The sequence below is a fragment of the Tachysurus fulvidraco genome, chromosome 19 (genome assembly GCF_022655615.1).
Source record: "Tachysurus fulvidraco isolate hzauxx_2018 chromosome 19, HZAU_PFXX_2.0, whole genome shotgun sequence".
NCBI lineage: Eukaryota > Metazoa > Chordata > Actinopteri > Siluriformes > Bagridae > Tachysurus > Tachysurus fulvidraco.
In genome coordinates this window covers 20,290,114-20,309,461 of record NC_062536.1, presented here as the reverse complement: position 1 = coordinate 20,309,461, position 19,348 = coordinate 20,290,114, and the positions used below count along the sequence as shown (strand labels likewise).

Below are 19,348 nucleotides of genomic sequence, written 5' to 3'. Positions count from 1 at the left end.
AAAGTAAAGGCCAGGAAGAGAAATTAGGTTGCGCTTGCGTAACGGAGAACAAAAACATTCGTTCTGAAGTGAACGTCACATGAGGAAAACTCTGACAGCGTGGAGAGAAGATGAGCTTCTGCATGTTTAAGGTTGAGGAAAGGTTTCAGCTCACGCACACACACACACACACACACACACACTCACAGCCCACGGGGGTTTGTGTGTGTCGGTGGAACAAATGGCATTTCGTCAGATTGCGATTACATCTCGAGTCCTTGGGAAACAGCATCACGTCAAGCTTTGTACAAATATGAAAATGCTTCTCACTTGGTTGTGCAAGAATTTTTGTTTTCAGCCTCTGAGAATCATCTGATGGTGTTGGAATAGCACCGCTGCTGCTTTCATAACCACGCCGATCGTAATTGGCAGGTTTACGACGGCACACTCGCCATGCCCGATTCATAGCTTTCTTCTCAGCTCTGGATTTAATCGGCCTTTAATGTTCAGACAGCCTCTGAACACGTCACGAGTGTGTGTGTGTGTGTGTGTGTGTGTGTGTGTGTGTGTGGGCAGAATGTAATTGTAGGATAAGATTCTGAAGATGGGCTTGCAGATTTTCACCGTTAATGAAAGTCTTGGGCAATATCTGAGCAGCGGATATTACAGCTACGTTCTGCTCCCTTTGTTCAACACACCAGTGCTTTATTGAATAGATCTGCAATATCTTTCCCACATTGGGGCAGTATCAGGGCTGTGGGTCTGCTCGCTCGCTGGGGTTCGTGTTCGGTGGAGTGCTTCAGTAGCTGCAGACAGGAGACAGAGTGTGATTGAGGAAATAAAGAGGCTTCACCTTGCTGAAGGGCGACTCCTGTCTGAGAGCATTGTCTCTGCTGAGCTTTTTCTGCTCTCTGAATTTAAATCCAGCTTTTCCGATGATGAGCTTCCCGTGATGTTTGTTGTCATACCTTCATTCATTCCCTACCGCTTATCCGAACTTCTCAGGCGTCATCGGGCATCGAGGCAGGATACACCCTGGACGGAGTGCCAACCCATCACAGGACACACACACACTCTCATTCACTCACACACTCACACACTACGGACAATTTTCCAGAGATGCCAATCAACCTACCATGCATGTCTTTGGACCGGGGGAGGAAACCGGAGTACCCGGAGGAAACCCCCGAGGCACGGGGAGAACATGCAAACTCCACACACACAAGGTGGAGGTGGGAATCGAACCCCCGACCCTGGAGGTGTGAGGCAAACGTGCTAACCACTAAGCCACCGTGCCCCCCCCTTATGTATCATGTAAATATCATCTCAGAGAAGCTCCACAGACTGCTGATGTTCTACTGATGGATCTCCACATGTCTGATGTTTCTATCTTTCTGCTAGAGTGGGCGGAGTCTAAAAGCGCTCCTGTGAAGACGTGCTACAAAATAAAACACTTCAGATTGTTTTATGATGAAATATTCAGCAGTGTTTGCGCTTCACCGTTCAGTCATGTGAGGTGATTATTCAGATCTTTGTGAGTAATAACTTTTAAGTAACTGGAAATGTAACTAAAATTTGAGTTGATCTGAACTCCTGCTCATTCTGAGCTCCTTTCAGTAATGTGGCCCCTGGCGGCTCCTCCTTCCCACCTCACTCATGCTGCTTTGAAGTCTGGAGTAATTAACACCGTCTGAGAAGCTTCAGCGTTATCCTCAACGTGTGTTAAGACTGTTTTCACCCATAACGAGCCTCAGTCTTTTAAAGGAATGTTTTAAACATACAAACATGACTCCTGATTGTTCTCAGGGTCGTCATCACTACAGCACTGCAAGCAGGATCCCTTACCAAGAACCCTAACCACTAACCCTAACCCCTAATCTAAACCCTAACCTTAACCCCTAATCTAAACCCTAACCACTAACCCCTAATCTAAACCCTAACCACTAACCCTAACTCCTAATCTAAACCCTAACCAATAACCCCAACCCCTAATCTAAACCCTAACAACTAACCCCTAATCTAAACCCTAACCACTAACCCCTAATCTAAACCCTAACCACTAACCCCTAATCTAAACCCTAACCACTAACCTTAACCCCTTAACTTAACCCTAACCACTAACCTTAACCCCTAATCTAAACCCTAACCACTAACCCTAACCCCTAATCTAAACCCTAACCCCTAATCTAAACCCTAACCACTAACCCTAACCCCTAATCTGAACCCTAACCACTAACCCCTAATCTAAACCCTAACCACTAACCCCTAATCTAAACCCTAACCACTAACCTTAACCCCTTAACTTAACCCTAACCACTAACCTTAACCCCTAATCTAAACCCTAACCACTAACCCTTAATCTAAACCCTAACCACTAACCCTAACCCCTAATCTAAACCCTAACCACTAACCCTAACCCCTTAACTTAACCCTAACCACTAACCCTAACCCCTAATCTAAACCCTAACCACTAACCCTAACCCCTAATCTAAACCCTAACCACTAACGTTTGATTATAAATGTACATTCTTTTTGTCATCCACTCTGTTGGACTTTAAAATCGAGCTTGAGATAGAATACCAGGTCTAACCCGAACACCGCGGCTGGTTTTGAGTGACTGTCTTTCACTTGTCTTTCAGTTTCACTGAAAATCGTAGCTATTGCGTTCGCTCTGTCTCCACGGCAGCACTTCAAAGCTTTCAGCTTCGGAGACTTTGATCTTTTCTTTGAACTTTACCCAGAATTGCAACACGCTTAAAATTTCACCCATATAGCTCGAATGAAAACCCGAGCAAACAGAGAGGCTGTTGTAATGTCCGTATCTCAGGCCCGGGATCCATTTCTCCCCTTTTTTGTGAGTGACAGAAGAACAGAAAAGCAATAAAACTTCCACAGCTTTCTGAGTCTCATCCACAATCTGACGTTTCTGCATCTTTCTCTAACTCAGCTGTCTGTTCCCACAAGACTCTCGGCATCTCTGGCTGCCATTTCCTGTTTGTAGTTTCCTCGGTCCTCTGAGGTCCTCTGAGGGAGTGTTTTGACCTGCCTGCTGGACCCTGATGAAGACTCTGCAGTTCCTCGCTTGTTGTCCTTACTGTAAACGTTATGATCCAAATGCTCTCATCATGAGTCATAGTCTAATATACTCAGTTTTTATGGTGATATTATCCATCTAGATAATGCTGGGTTTCCAGCACTGGTCTTCATGGACACCACTGAGGAACACTGCTCTAAACCTGACAGCATCGTCTCCCTAACAGAGAGAGTAGTGCTGATCATATGTCCTCTTTCATCATTCACTTTCACATTGCACTCAAAAACAAGTCAGCTTATAATTATGGCAGCTCTGAATGGAACCATCAGTGGAAAGTTCTACTATAAAAGCTCTTTGGATGGAATTAATAGCCTAAGTATCGTCGTGCTGTTAAATAATGTCCATGAAATAAAATCTGTACTGAAAAGGAGTTTATGGAACTGATGATTATAGATAAATGAGTAACTAATCTGTGCTTTAATATAAATATTAATGAATGAAATGGCAGCAAATGTCTACAGTATCTATCCAGTGGATTGATGGTGAGTCCTAAACAAGTACAAACAACTACAGGTTTCTTGAGGTTCCTTATTGGTTTATTGGGTAATTAAGGGTTCCTACTCAGAACCCTGCTTTCTCTGAGGGAACATTAATATTCTAGTGCCTTGATCGAAACCTTCGCTGGAACAATTTCAACAGAACAAGTCCACACGTCCACACGTAGAGCAGCCTGAGCAGTTCAGGTTTAAAGGCCATGCTAAAGAACACTGCAGTGGCTCTATGATGGTTCTGGGATTTAAACTCCCAACCTCTTGGTCTCTGAAAACAAACCAAAGCCAATCCTTTGTTCCAGACTGGAATCACTGGTGTATTCAGTAATTAAGATATTATCTTGTTTTCATTGTTTACGGAGAAGATTAGTTCTGCCCTCTTGACCTTAATGAAAAGAATATAATATCTCCAGAACCTTCTTCACCACGTGATCGCTCTCGGTGGGGAGATGAAAGAGAAAAGTTAAAACCTGACACTCATCAATAGACAGAAGTGAGGACATAGTTACATGCAAGCATTCATCTTATCCACTAATGAAGCATAGCACCTTCTGTTCTTCAGGATCCCCGGAGTCCAGCACGTGATCACCGTCTCTAATTGGAGAAAATTCATTGTAGGTGTCAGAGATGTGGTCACTTCGTAAAGAGCTTCTTAAATGTCACCTCCGCATAACAGGAGAGAGCGCTGACACCTGGGCTTGATGTAATTAGAGACATGAAATGTAACGCAGCATTTTGTGAGTGATGCAGGAAGTTTACGAAGATACGATGAAGCTGATGATGATGCTGATGTCCAGGGCAGATGGACACATGTGCAATAAGCTGAAGATTTCATTCACAGTTACATTTCAGTTTTTAATTATCCTCCAAAAGTCTCCATCTGCCCCAGGAGGCTACAGGGACTTCTGCAACCTATAAAATAATTAAATATATATAAATATATAATTAATTAAATACTTTTGTTATTAAAAGATGCTCAAAAGAGAGGAAGAGAAGAAATCAGGAAAAAAATATCAATAAATAAATTAATTATTATAATTAATTAATAAATTATTTTTGTAAAAAAAAAACTAGAATCATAAAAATAAAAATGGAATAAATAAACGATTAATTATATTTAGTAGCATACATATAATGAACGAGCTTTCTTTTCATTCCAACACTGCAATATTTATATCATTTCTGGATTATTAAAGAGAACAAAGAAAAGAAAAAGAATTAAATAAATACAGAAAAAACTGAATAACATTTCTGGTTTGTTTAAAAAAAAAGGATTGAATATAAAATGGAGAGCAAGCTGCTACGCCTGTGTGAGTAATGTACAAAATGATTGTTGGTCAACAATAAAGCTAATTTTATTCCCATCTCACAACATCAATGCTCTGAGTCAGAACAATTGTGTTTTGTGGAAATCTTTGCCCTTCTGGTGACAAAAGCAAATCAGTTGGGAGGAAAATCAGACGTCGATAAACGTGTTTTAAAAAACAAAATATGGAACTCAGTGTGAGTCTCTTCCTCAGGAGGCTGAACATGTTTTCTAGTGTTGCAAAGTTTCTTCCTCTAACTTTCACCCCACTGAGAAATTTATACAGACAGATGGTTTAGTCAGAGCTGCACTCGGTCCTAAAGCCCTCCAGACCCAGAGCACACCTGAGCTCATGCACCTGAGCCAAAATATCACTGAAACATCACTTAGTAAAACATCACTCCTGAAACACTACTGAAGCATCACTACTGAAACATCACTACTGAAACATCACTACTGAAACATCACTACTGAGACATCACTACTGAAGCATCACTACTGAAGCATCACTACTGAAGCATCACTACTGAAGCATCACTACTGAAACATCACTACTGAAACATCACTACTGAGACATCACTACTGAGACATCACTACTGAAACATCACTACTAAGACATCACTTAGTAAAACATTACTACTGAGACATCACTACTGAGACATCACTACTGAGACATCACTACTGAGACATCACTACTGAGACATCACTACTGAAGCATCACTACTGAAACAACACTACTGAAGCATCACTACTGAAACAACACTACTGAAACAACACTACTGAGACATCACTACTGAGACATCACTACTGAAGCATCACTACTGAGACATCACTACTGAGACATCACTACTGAGACATCACTACAGAGACATCACTACTGAGACATCACTACTGAAGCATCACTACTGAAGCATCACTACTGAAACAACACTACTGAAGCATCACTACTGATACATCACTACTGAAGCATCACTACTGAAACATCACTACTGAGACATCACTACTGAGACATCACTACTGAGACATCACTACTGAAGCATCACTACTGAAACAACACTACTGAAGCATCACTACTGATACATCACTACTGAAGCATCACTACTGAAACATCACTACTGAGACATCACTACTGAGACATCACTACTGAGACATCACTACTGAAGCATCACTACTGAAGCATCACTACTGAGACATCACTACTGAGACATCACTACTGAAGCATCACTACTGAGACATCACTACTGAAGCATCACTACTGAAGCATCACTACTGAGACATCACTACTGAAGCATCACTACTGAGACATCACTACTGAAGCATCACTACTGAGACATCACTACTGAGACATCACTACTGAAGCATCACTACTGAGACATCACTACTGAAACAACACTACTGAAGCATCACTACTGAGACATCACTACTGAGACATCACTACTGAGACATCACTACTGAAGCATCACTACTGAAGCATCACTACTGAGACATCACTACTGAAGCATCACTACTGAGACATCACTACTGAGACATCACTACTGAAGCATCACTACTGAGACATCACTACTGAAGCATCACTACTGAGACATCACTACTGAAGCATCACTACTGAGACATCACTACTGAAACAGCACTACTGAGACATCACTACTGAAACATCACTACTGAAGCATCACTACTGAAACAACACTACTGAAGCATCACTACTGAAACATCACTACTGAGACATCACTACTGAGACATCACTACTGAGACATCACTACTGAAGCATCACTACTGAGACATCACTACTGAAGCATCACTACTGAGACATCACTACTGAAGCATCACTACTGAGACATCACTACTGAGACATCACTACTGAGACATCACTACTGAGACATCACTACTGAGACATCACTACTGAAGCATCACTACTGAAACATCACTACTGAAACATCACTACTGAAACATCACTACTGAAGCATCACTACTGAAACATCACTACTGAGACATCACTACTGAGACATCACTACTGAAGCATCACTACTGAGACATCACTACTGAAACAGCACTACTGAGACATCACTACTGAGACATCACTACTGAGACATCACTACTGAAGCATCACTACTGAGACATCACTACTGAGACATCACTACTGAAACAGCACTACTGAGACATCACTACTGAGACATCACTACTGAGACATCACTACTGAAACATCACTACTGAAGCATCACTACTGAAGCATCACTAATAATAAAATGATTAGTTCATATAGAATATATTTGTATATTTGAAGTTAGCGTGTGACAGCTACAGTAGTAATCCATGTTGTGCACATGTTCCATGTGTAACACTGCAATGAATAAACATGAGATGACTAAAGACAGACTACATACATTAAAATGAATTGGATAAGGTTAGTGTCAGGACTGTAAACGTGATGTCACTCAGTAAAACTAACACTGAGGTGAGAGTTATATGTAAATACACAGCACTGACTGTTACAGAGCACTGACACTGGAGACTCCTTCACCACACAATACACAAACACATGTCTCCTTACAGGTCATTCCTTACACACATCTCTCTATACCGAGCATGCACTGTACACATCCCTGGGAACGAGCTGTCGCTATAGAAACCTATTAGAACGAGTGTATTAATATAAACCTGCTGTCAGAGCAGCTGATGAAAATGAACTAACACCTGAGCACCAATCAGAGTCCAGGATTCAGCAGCGCTGCTTTTCATTACACAAACACAGATGAACCTCATTACAGAAGCTACTCACAGCACAGGCGTTTATTCCTGAAGAGATTCCAGCGTGACGGAGTTCTGTAGATGTGTCACAGTGACAGGTAAACGCTGACGGCTCATTAACGACGGATACCACTCGCATTCCTGTAGGTTTTATGGAAAAGTGTGCGCACACGCACACACACACACACACACACACACACACACACACACACACACACACACACACACACACACACACACAGTAGAGCTTTATGAAACACACGACAGAAGATTTAGATGGATTCGAATACAGCAGACTGTGGAGCCATTAGCATGAGACAATGGGCAGTTATGACAGTTACAGGAAATTACATCATAAAGTGTGTCAAAGGTCACAAAGTTTCTTTACATCTATTCCAACTTCCTCAGCAATTATGATGATTCTGGGAGCAGCGCTGTCTGAAGGTCCAGGAGTGATGAGCTGATGATCTTTTTGCCCTTTTACTCAAAAAATGTTAAGATCCTAACGCATTAATTTACGCATCACACTCGTCCGCCATCTCATCTGTCCATCACTCTCACATCCGTCTGATCTCAAGAACTGGATCTATTGCAAATCTCTTTCATGCACAAATTATTATCAACGACATCACAAATGTTCAGAGGTTTTTATTACTTAATAACTGCATGTGACCCCAAATAATACAAATAATATTTTCTAATAATTATTAAACCATTAAAAAGTGTGTGTGTGTGTGTGTGTGTGTGTGTGTGTGTGTGTGTGTGTGTGTGTGTGCGTGCGTGTTCTAATTATAAATTATTAGAGAATTAAGAATTTCTGACACTGATAAATGGACAGACGTTTACATTGGTGAATAGGTAGATGTTATGGAAGAATGGATGGATAGAAGGAACTTAGAGGGATAGGTGGATGGATGGATGGATGGATGGATGGATGAATTGGTTGTTGGACAAATGGATGGAAGGAAGTATACATGCTGACATACAGCAGGAGAAGAACGTAGATATTTGTGGGATAGAGAGAAGGAATGGATAGACAGATAGCCGAGTGAATAGAAAGAGGATGAGATAGAGAAGCAGGAAGGAGGTTGAGACAAGACAGGAAATGTAAAACACATGGAGGAGGATTCTGTCCACTGGCTGTGGCTGTTCTTCACTTCTGTTAGTGATGATTTGGAGCTTCCGAGTCGCCTGGCTGGGTTTGTTTATGCGATTCCTCCCTCACTCTCCGCCCTCCACCTTCGGCTAACGACGCCACGCACTCGTTTACGGCTCACGTTTCGGCGCGAGAGAATAAACAGAGAGTTTAGAGAGTTTTTTTTTTCACACAATAAACCACAAAAGCTCTTTAGGGAATGAACTTCAGCAGCTTGTGTGAAAGCAGCAAGTGTGAATGGGGCAGGGCTCGATCATGGGACCGTTTTATCTCCTCTCCTCGAGAAAGAAAATATTTGAAAACGAAAGGAATAAAGAAGAAAAAAGAAAGAAAAGAAAATGAACAAAAACGAGAGAAAGAAAAGAAAGAAAAGACATACATGTAGAAGAGGCAAAACAGAGTGTGTCTTTCTTTCCTTCTTCCTTCCTTTCTGAAAACCTAAAATTTGAAATCCACATGAAGGTTGACTGTATAAAAGAATTCAATGTTTAGAGTAGGGGTGTGAATACTTATGCAACTGCGATGTCTTTTTTTAGTCGATTTAAATAAACTTTCTCCTACTGTCAGTATTTATGACCTCTTTGTCTGTGTCTGCGTACATGCGTGACATAAAATGAGGGTGTATTTACTTAACCAGAGCAGTGCATGCAATGCAATTTTACACACACACACACACACACACACACACACACACACACACACACACGCAGCAGCAGCCAGCACAGTGTGTTGTGTAGTGAGCAGGGTGCGATTCGGACATACGGCTAAGTGGTTTAAAGCCGTTCTGCCATCTGCTCTTCTCATTGGCTCTGCTCTTGTTTCTATTTGTTTAATTACGACTTCATCCTGTGCATTAAACAGATCTTCCTCCTCAGATCTTCCTCCTCAGTGAGTCCACACACAACCCCACAGTGTCGTCCTTCTTCCTTACAGCTCGGGAGTCTGCATGCTTTGTGTCACGTTGTAGTCATTAGCATTTAGCCTTTAGCACAATACCAAGGCCACGTATGCAGTTTGAAAGCTCTGGCATGTGGCTTTTGTCAGGGAAAAGTGCTGCTGAGTCATGAGTGGATCACAGGCTGTATCAGTGCGTGATAGTGAATAGAAAATGTCAGACAGAAGAGAAAGAACAAGTTCTCCAGCGGGGGGATGAGTGCCCAAGCCCTCCAGAGTGATTACATGTTTCATAACCCTTCTGTTATTTGGATTTGACTTTGAGCGAGAGTTTGTGGAAAGAAGGAAGAGGACACAGAGCTCAACACTACAGTGGTGTTCCTCACCTTAGCTAAACACCACTGCAGAAACAATACCTGATGAGTTCCCCATGTCAAACGATTAGCACCGTCGCTTGGCTATGTTGCTATGGTTACAGACGGGGGGGGGGGGGCAAGTGTTCTTACCTTGTTGTGTTGTTGTAGTTTATTATTTATTAACCGAATTGGAATATTAACATTTAACTGTGACATTTTGAAGGATAACTACCGTTGTCATGGTTACAATGAAGTGAAGGAGAAATGTCATTCACAGTATTGATGGATTACATTAATATACAGAACTACTGCATGTTAATACTCTTATCACTGTTAACACACTTCAGCCAACCAATAAGAAGGTGGTATTTTAACATGGTCATGGTGAGGGAACAGGTGGGGTTACAGGTGGGGTTATAGGTGGGATTATAGGAGGGGTTACATGTGGGGTTATAGGTGGGGTTACAGGTGGGGTTATAGGTGGGATTATAAAAGGGGTTATAGGAGGGGTTATAGGAGTGGGAACAGGTGGGGTTATAGGTGGGGTTAGAGGTGGGGTTATAGGTGGGATTATAGGAGGGGTTACAGGTGGGGTTATAGGAGGGGTTACAGGTGGGGTTATAGGAGGGGGGAACAGGTGGGGTTATAGGAGAGGTTATAGGTGGGGTTACAGGTGGGTTTATAGGTGGGGTTAAAGGAGGGGTTAAAGGTGGGGTTAAAGGAGGGGTTATAGATGGGATTATAAGAGGGGTTATATGAGGGGGAACAGGTGGGGTTAAAGGAGGGGGGAACAGGTGGGGTTATAGGATGGGTAACTGGTGGGGTTATAGGTGCGGTTATAGGTGGGGTTACAGGTGGGGTTATAGGTGGGGCTACAGGTGGGGTTATAGGTGGGGTTAAAGGTGGGGATATTGGTGGGATTATAAGAGGGGTTATAGGAGGTGGAACAGGTGGGGTTACAGTAGGGGGGAACAGGTGGGGTTATAGGAGGGGGGAAAGGTGGGGTTATAGGAGGGGGGAAGAGGTGGGGTTATAGGAGGGGGGAACAGGTGGGGTTATAGGAGGGGGGGGACAGGTGGGGTTATAGGAGGGGGGAACAGGTGGGGTTATAGGAGGGGGAAACAGGTGGGGTTATAGGAGGGGGGAACAGGTGGGGTTATAGGATTGTGAAGACGTCGGGTTATAGGAGGGGGGAACAGGTAGGGTTATAGGAGGGGGGAACAGGAGGGGTTATAGGAGGGGGGAACAGGTGGGGTTATAGGAGGGGGGGGAACAGGTGGGGTTATAGGAGGGGGGAACAGGTGGGGTTATAGGAGGGGGGGACAGGTAGGGTTATAGGAGGGGGGAACAGGAGGGGTTATAGGAGGGGGGAACAGGTGGGGTTATAGGAGGGGGGAACAGGAGGGGTTATAGGAGGGGGGAACAGGAGGGGGAACAGGTGGGGTAATAGGAGGGGGGAACAGGTAGGGTTATAGGAGGGGGGGAACAGGTGGGGTTATAGGAGGGGGGGAACAGGTGGGGTTATAGGAGGGGGGGAACAGTTGGGTTAATAGGAGGGGCGGAACAGGTGGGGTAATAGGAGGGGGGGAACAGGTGGGGTTATAGGAGGGGGGGACAGGAGGAGTTATAGGAGGGGGAACAGGTGGGGTTATAGGAGGGGGGAACAGGTGGGGTTATAGGAGGGGGGGAACAGGTGGGGTTATAGTAGGGGGGGAACAGGTGGGGTTATAGGAGGGGGGGAACAGGTGGGGTTAAAGGAGGGGGGGGGGACAGGTGGGGTTATAGGAGGGGGGGAACAGGTGGGGTTATAGGAGGGGGGGGAACAGGTGGGGTTATAGGAGGGGGGGAACCAGGTGGGGTTATAGGAGGGGGGGAACAGGTGGGGTTATAGGAGGGGGGGAACAGGTGGGGTTATAGGAGGGGGGGGAACAGGTGGGGTTATAGGAGGGGGGGGAACAGGTGGGGTTATAGGAGGGGGGGAACAGGAGGGGTTATAGGAGGGGGGAACAGGAGGGGTTATAGGAGGGGGGAACAGGTGGGGTTATATCAATCATGTCCTCACTGCAGAAAGAAAGAGAGAAATCAGAGATCACATTTTACCTGAAAACCTCACAAACAGAATATCTGTGAAAAGGCAGGAGCTCCATCCAGCTGGAATAATGGGGAATTTTCATCATCCCAAATGTTCCCACAGGACATGAGGGAAGGACAAGACGAGATTAATTAAGCTAACGAGTCCCAGGTGGAATAATCAGGAGAGGACGAGTGACGCTGGGTGCAGCTTTTCTCTCCTGCAAGCTCCTGAATGTCTCATAATGTAGAGGAACAAAAGGAGATTGTTCCTGGTGAGTAGAAATAGTGAAGACACCTAGATGACATGAGGACCAGCAACAGCACGAGGAACCTCCTTTATTCCTGTTAGTTTAAAATAAACTGCTAAATATGAGAAGAGGATTTATACCTAAAGCAGAAACAGAGCTCATCCATGACAGAGTTAGGTATCAGTGACATGAGTGGTTTAACCTCAGGGACAGGGACAGGGACAGGGACAGGAAGCAGCACAGACATGCTAAAGGGTGTCTAAGTGCTGCCTGAGCCTTGAGGTCTTCAGTGGAAGTTTTGATCTGCTTTGGGCTTTTATTCCTAAATTAAAAGGCAGCCAAGTGAAATCACAGTAATGTCTTTATTTCATTTGGGCTGTTTGTTTTTGTAGGCTGCCGTGAATTTTATGCCCCGCTGATGGTTCACTCGAGTTCTGCTTCATTAGAAGGAGATGGGGTCTGGTATAAAAAGCAGGTCTGACTGACGTGGGGCTCAATTCACTCTTATTAATGTAATCATCTGGTAGGTGGTCAGTGGTGTATAATAAATCAGTCTAAATGGGGCCAGAGTGTGTTTCTGCTCATGACGTGAGACAAAGCAGGGTGAACGAGGAAGGGAGGTAATGAAGAGCGACAGAGAGAGAGAGAGAGAGAGAGAGAGAGAGAGAGAGAGAGAGAGTATAAGACGAAGAAAGGCATAAGAGGAGATGACAAATATTTTTGTTTATAGATATTAGAAGAATTTTTAAAAGAAGTTAGTGTAGATATCACAGAGAGAGAGACACACACACACACAACAGAGAGAGAGAAGAGGAAAAAGATCGACGGGAGAGAAGAGACGAGAGAGAGAGGAGAGAGGGAGACGAGAGGAGAGAGAGGAGAGAGAGAGAGAGGATATAGAGAGATAGGGAGAGAGAGAGAGCGAAGATGAGAGAGGAGAGAGAGAGAGTAAGAGAGAGAGAGAGGAGAGAGAGAGAGAGAGAGAGAGATACAACAGACAGAGAGGGATGAGAGAGAGAGAGACAGAGAGAGAGAGAGAGAGAGAGAGAGAGAGACACACACACACAGAGAGAGAGAGAGAGAGAGAGAGAGAGAGAGAGAGAGAGAGAGAGAGAGAGAGACACACACACAGAGAGAGAGAGAGAGAGAGAGAGAGAGAGAGAGAGAGAGAGAGAGTATAAGACAGTATCAGACATAAAGATAGTATCACAGAGAGAGAGACACACACACACACACAGAGAGAGAGAGAGAGAGAGAGAGACACACAGAGAGAGAGACACACACACAGAGCGAGAGAGAGAGAGAGAGTATAAGACAGTATCAGACAAAGATAGTATCACAGAGAGAGAGAGAGACACACAGAGAGAGAGAGAGAGAGAGAGAGACAGAGAGAGAAAGGCCGAGAGAGACAGAGAGAGAGAGAGAGAGAGAGAGAGAGAGAGACAGAGAGAGAGAGAGAGACAGAGAGAGAGAGAGAGAGAGAGAGAGAGAGAGAGAGTTAGTACATAACTGTACTAGCTACTACACACACCCTAGAAACCAACAACCTCTACTGCCCTCCCAGCTTTACTTTCCTCCATAACATTTCTACACATAATGAACATTCAGGACTGCATCAATGCACTGCTTTAATGTGACCATGTGCATGTGTCCACAGTGCACTAACACTCACACTGAATATGTGCGACAGTAATAACCATTCTCTCTCTGTGCTCCTGAGGTACATACAGTGTGTCCTATGTGTTTAGTCGTGTATAATTAACTTTTCCTATGAAACTCTCAGGAGCACAAACCCATTTCTGTCTCTCATTTCATCTGAATGGCTTTTTCTGTCTGGATGGACATTCAGTTTGAGGAACTTAATATAATTTACCTTTTTTTTAAATAGGCTGGTATTTAGTGCTGTGTTAATTAATGAACAATATATTAGCCCCTTTACACTCGTGCCTCAGGGCAACATTCTGCCTGTTATTCAAAACAGCTCTAATTGAAATCTTGGATTAGAGCGACATTTTCTGCACTGTTCAGGGACATGTGTGAACTTATCACATATAAATTCTGCTGGATCAAACTGTGTGTTAGTGATGCTTTCATTTACATGGTAACCAGCTCTAAGACACAGAGGCCACGCCTCCTTCAATGTGACTGACAGGACACGGAAACAGAGGCCACGCCTCCTTCAATGTGATTGACAGTATATAGACACATCGGCCACGCCTCCTTCAATGTGACTGACAGGACACGGAAACAGAGGCCACGCCCCCTTCAATGTGACTGACAGGACACACACAGAGGCCACGCCTCATTGTATTTGACTGACAGGACACACACAGAGGCCACGCCTCATTGTATTTGACTGACAGGACACACACAGAGGCCACACCTCATTGTATTTCACTGACAGGACACACACAGAGGACACGCCTCCTTGTATTTGACTGACAGGACACACACAGAGGACACGCCTCATTGTATTTGACTGACAGGACACACACAGAGGACACGCCTCCTTGTATTTGACTGACAGGACACACACAGAGGCCACACCTCATTGTATTTGACTGACAGGACACACACAGAAGCCACACCTCATTGTATTTGACTGACAGGACACACACAGAAGCCACACCTCCTTGTATTTGACTGACAGGACACACACAGAAGCCACGCCTCAGACTGTATCAGATTTATATATTATTTTAACATCTCTCTTTTTCTCTCTTACAGTTTGTCCTGTTGATTACAAGCAAAGCACCAAAGTGGAGAAAAAGCGTTAAGTTCTGTAAGTACCTTTATTGTAAGTTCTGTAAGTACCTTTATTGTAAGTTCTGTAAGTACCTTTATTGTAAGTTCTGTAAGTACCTTTATTGTAAGTTCTATAAGTACCTTTATTGTAAGTTCTATAAGTACCTTTTATTGTAAGTTCTATAAGTACCTTTACTGTAAGTTCTGTAAGTACCTTTATTGATAGACTTACAGTATAAATATTACAGATAAAATGGCAGACGGAGCTGTTTATTACCTGTTTAGGTGTCTACAAGATGTCTGTAGTTGTTTTAACTACATCAAACAAAGTGTTAGCATTAATGAAGTCTGGTCTGCAAAACTAGCATACAGGCTAATTAGCATGCCAGACAGCCTATATCGAAGGTGTCATGGTGGAATAACACACGGTTTCCCCTGAACAGATCCTCAAATCTAATCTACATGGAGCTAATTAGTGACTGCAGTGTACAGGAAGTGATGTCATACATGAGCAGAGAAGTGTGGAGTGTTTCTGTCTCTCTGTCGTGATAAATAGATCTTCAGATCTCACATCTGTCACATGTGATTTATGAACTCGGTGCATCGTCTCTTGCTCTGCTCCCAAAAAATAAAAAATCAAACACGAGCCCCATCGCATTACCCGCTATATTAATCACCCACCGTTCGGTTAATTGCATTTTAATCCTGTTTTTTTTTTGTTTTTTTTTTGCTGTAAAGCACCCTGAAAAAAAAGCCTCTGAATTTCCGGTGCTGTCTGTAATTCTGCTGTAAGTCTGCTGAAGCCCTTCTGTGGTGCCAGTGTATTATCACTGATTTCAGACCTGCAAATCCTCTTAGATTTCTCCAGCAGATAATCCAGAATGTGTGCTGGCATAAACACAGCTGCGTCAAGCTGGTGTTTGTTGGAGAGACACAAAAGGCCAATCCTGTTTAAACCCAGAGCCATGGGGGATAGAGTGAAGAAGATACAGGTCAATCTAAGAGATGTAATCCTGACCTGCTAATTTAGTGATATTAACGCTAATCCCTGAACTTAACACAAAAACACCACCCAGAGGAACTGTTTTATTTACCGTCTATCTACTTATCTAGTTAGCTAGAAAGATATTATGGTAGGAAGCTAGTTCAGAGGTCAGGTGTAGAGGTTTCTCCTACTCTACCTCAGGACTTCCTCAAACACGTTCTTACCAAACTGAAAAATTGGGAAAGGTTCCAGAAGCAGAAGGAGAGGGTTGACTGACCATTCTGTAATGAGATACCAATCTGTCTTCACTTACACAAACACTGAGACTGACTTATGTTACTACAAGTTTGTGTTATGACGAGATAAAAAGATTCCTGGAGCCCCTGAACATTCATTCATTTATTCATTCATTCATTCTCTACCGCTTATCCGAACTTCTCGGGTCACGGGGAGCCTGTGCCTATCTCAGGCGTCATCGGGCATGGAGGCAGGATACACCCTGGACGGAGTGCCAACCCATCACAGGGCACACACACACTCTCATTCACTCACACACTCACACACTACGGACAATTTCCCAGAGATGCCAATCAACCTACCATGCATGTCTTTAGACAGGGGGAGGAAACCGGAGTACCCGGAGGAAACCCCCGAGGCACGGGGAGAACATGCAAACTCCACACACACAAGGTGGAGGCAGAAATAAAACCCCCAACCCTGGAGGTGTGAGGCGAACGTGCTAACCACTAAGCCACCGTGCCCGCCCCAAACATGAACTATAACAAGCCCTGGTTTATTAATTTAATTATCTAGCTCACTAAAGATATTAAGTTGTCTGAGGTACAGTAGGAAGGGACTGGTTCAGAGTAGAACTTCAACCCCACCGTTCCTGCAGGAGGTCTGGTTCTGATTTAACAGGGTTGTTTATTCTGTAAATCCTGACCAATCTCTGTCTTTATGTCTTTATTTGACCGATCAGACTGGTGATTCACCCCCATTAGTCTCTGGGTTGCACAAAATGACCTACTCTTAAGGTAATAGCTCCTGGAATTAAAGTTCCTCCAGCAAAATGTCACAGACGTTCATTTACTCCTGGAAATGCTCCTGTCATGGAATCCAGCTGCATATATAAAGGGTATTAGGGGTATGTTGGGTGCAGGTTGGGTAAAAGTGCAATGTGTAGATCGTAGCAGGATGTGTAGTGCCCTAGGGGTAGGTTGTGTAGGTTGTGTGTAGAGTATTTAGGTTAGTGATGGTTGTATAGTATGTACAGTATCATTGCAAGGTGGAAATGCCCCAGGAGCCCAAGGGAATTGTGGGAAATAAGTTTGAGCATGAGCGATTGACTCAACTTCCTGCTGCCTTCTGCATCACTCATTGTTCTTTATTAATTGCTTCCCTGCTGAATTAATAAAACACACTCACCCTCGTCCTAAAAGGAAACTGTCATAAATTCACATGGAAGCGAGGTCACCTTGTGGTGGTCTCCCCGGCGACCGCTTTGATTGACAAGCCATTCAACCAATTACTGCTAATCAGAGCTCCCGTCGGGAGAAACAGGCAGGCCTCGAGTAGCTCGGTGAAACGAGCAGGGATTGTTATGCAAAGCAGATCCTCAACAGTGAACAATCAGAGGAACAGAGACGGAACGAAGCCCATCTGTGCTCCAACACTTCCATGGACAATCTTCAGCTTTCCAAACAGAAGAACCAAATTTAAACTCCAAATAGCTGCAAGCTGTGAATGCTAATAATAACGGAAATGGAAATAGTGCATCAGGGGTATAGCGAGGCTCTTATGGGGCTCATTGCAGGAATTAGCCTCATCTTCAGTGCTATACCAGGCTTTCTATCTCCTCTCTTCAGAGTACATTAGATGCGCTCGATGTGTGGGAGCTTTTAGGAGCCTCTTTCATTCTCTCTATCGTATTAGCCTTGCTAAACACACTTCTTCATTCTAATTCTCAGTGCAGATAAAGACGTATTATTTATTTATATTTTTACCATCCTTGTTTATCCATCTAAAGAGACAGGCCCTGCTCGATGTTCCTCTTTTAATCCTGCACATGACTCTATTTCATTTCCTCCCTAATTCTGTAATCATGTAAGACGTGCAGTGCTCCAACACGACTCCACGTCACACGAGAACCAATTTCACATCCGAGACGTCTCTTCGTTCACGCCACCCCGAATTTACCGATCGTTCCGTTAATAAGTCATCATGGACATCTCACAACACTGATGTGAATATCTAATGCATCCGGTGAGGGATATTATCTGGAGATTACAAAATGGACCCTGAACATTTCCTCCTCGATGTTAAGGTCAGAGCAGGACGAGTTTCTCATTAAAATATTCAAACTTTAACATGTGAAAACACGTCAAATCTTCTGTGACACGTTCAAACTTACATAATAAACTATTTACATAATGGAAGACAGAAAAAAAAGACGAGACCATCGGTGACTCATCACTCATGCAAATGAAGACCGAGAGTCCAAATCCAGCCTATTAAAGAGTACATTAGGGAGTCCATTAGTAACAGAGCACAAACAAACAGCAACAAAACCCAGGTATCGTGGTCAATTTGTAGAACATTCTCCCTCCCAAACAATGAGTCAGTTCACTCACTGGTTCATTTAGAGAACATTATAAAGCCAAGAGAAAACATAGGAACGACGGAGTGTGAAGAGGAACACTGACGTTTGATGGAGACTTTCGGTATCAGATGGTATTTGTTGGTGATGAATAGTGTTTGTTGTTGTGAAATAAAATTTCGGGGAAACTTGAATGTTTGTTAGTTAAAAGCTGAGAAGTGCTGCTTTGTGGTTAGTGTTTGTGGGGGTAGTGTTTGGTGATATCTAGAATGGGTTAATAGGATTGAAATAGAAGGAAAACCTTGGTGTTTGGTAGTGTTTGTTTTTCAGGGAAGATATTTGATGATACACACTGGTGTTGGATGGAGCTTGCTGTTTAATACCATTCGAAGATTGCATTAGAGTTTTTAATGGCATTTTCTACAGGATGTGGGTGTGGGTGGTGTGCGATATCGGATGGTCTATGTTATTGTTTGATGGAAAATGGTTCGTTAGATGATGTTTCTCACTAAAAGGATCCGAGATAAGGTTGTACTGTGGTGTTTGTTGGTGAACATTTGTATTTGATTGTAAATAACTGTGTTTGAGGTAGAATGCTGCAGGAAAAACGTAATGGTAGATTTTGGTTAAAATTGGTAGTATGTCGGTCACATTGGTATTTGTTTGTGGTCTTTAATTTT

At 43.4% G+C, this 19,348-nt stretch overlaps 2 long non-coding RNA genes across 2 annotated transcripts in view; one reads left to right on the top strand and one right to left on the bottom strand.

Moving 5' to 3' along the window:
• Positions 1 to 19,348, top strand: part of LOC125139500 — a 119,140-nt gene that overhangs the window by 68,826 nt on the left and 30,966 nt on the right. Inside the window, exon 2 of the long non-coding RNA XR_007138530.1 lies at positions 15,070 to 15,124. This is a non-coding gene — a long non-coding RNA (uncharacterized LOC125139500). The remainder of the gene's footprint in view (positions 1 to 15,069; positions 15,125 to 19,348) is intronic.
• Positions 4,253 to 12,898, bottom strand: LOC125139501. The gene is made up of 3 exons (XR_007138531.1): positions 12,122 to 12,898; positions 7,647 to 7,756; positions 4,253 to 4,476 (listed from the first exon to the last, which is right to left on the bottom strand). It is a non-coding gene; the product is annotated as an uncharacterized LOC125139501 (long non-coding RNA).